At 31.0% G+C, this 726-nt stretch overlaps 1 pseudogene; it reads left to right on the top strand.

Moving 5' to 3' along the window:
* LOC106742043 overlaps positions 1 to 374 on the top strand; it is an 11,288-nt pseudogene extending 10,914 nt beyond the window's left edge.
* Positions 375 to 726: the final 352 nt, after the last annotated feature.

The raw sequence follows: 726 nt of genomic DNA, 5'->3' as shown, positions 1-726 counted from the left end.
ATTATAGCGTTTTGGAAAGCTCTCGAGGTAAGCTACAAGAATATGCATTGAAAAATGGGAGTTTCCATTTAAGAAATTAAAGGTGACCTTCACGTGATCTTCAAACGACTATCCAAGGTCAAACCAATGACACCATCTTATGTGCCCCTCGAAGTCACAAAACTTTTGTCTGAAACATTTTTCTTTAAAATGTCGCGTTTACCAAAAAATCTGGTGAGACGCGTGGTCTGGGACACCCTGTATATATTAATTCTCCCTGGATTTGGAACAATTTCACATATTATCATAAATGAAAGAGGAAAAAAGAAACTTTCGCATCTCTAGGAATAATTTATGCTATAATTGCCATTGGATTTTTAGGATTTATTTTATGAGCTCATCATATATTTACTATTGGAATAGATATAGATACACGCGCTTACTATAATTCTACAATTATAATTATTGCAATCCCTACAGGTATTAAAGTATTCAAATGATTTTCTACATTACATGAAATAAAATTTCTTACAGTCCTACCTTATGATGATCACTTGGCTTTATCTTTTTATTTTTTATTGGAGGATTAACAGGAGTTGTTTTATCAAATTCTTCAATTGATTTCTTCATGATACTTATTATGTTGTTGGTCATTTTCATTATGTCTTATATATGGGAGCTTCATTTTTTATTATAGTCGGATTCATTCATTGATTCCCATTAATTTCTGGTTATACTTCAAATAAT

Source organism: Dinoponera quadriceps, unplaced genomic scaffold, assembly GCF_001313825.1.
Source record: "Dinoponera quadriceps isolate SergipeBrazil2010 unplaced genomic scaffold, ASM131382v1 scaffold180, whole genome shotgun sequence".
Lineage (NCBI taxonomy): Eukaryota > Metazoa > Arthropoda > Insecta > Hymenoptera > Formicidae > Dinoponera > Dinoponera quadriceps.
Note: the sequence above shows the minus strand (reverse complement) of the source record. Positions and strands in the feature narration are given on the sequence as shown.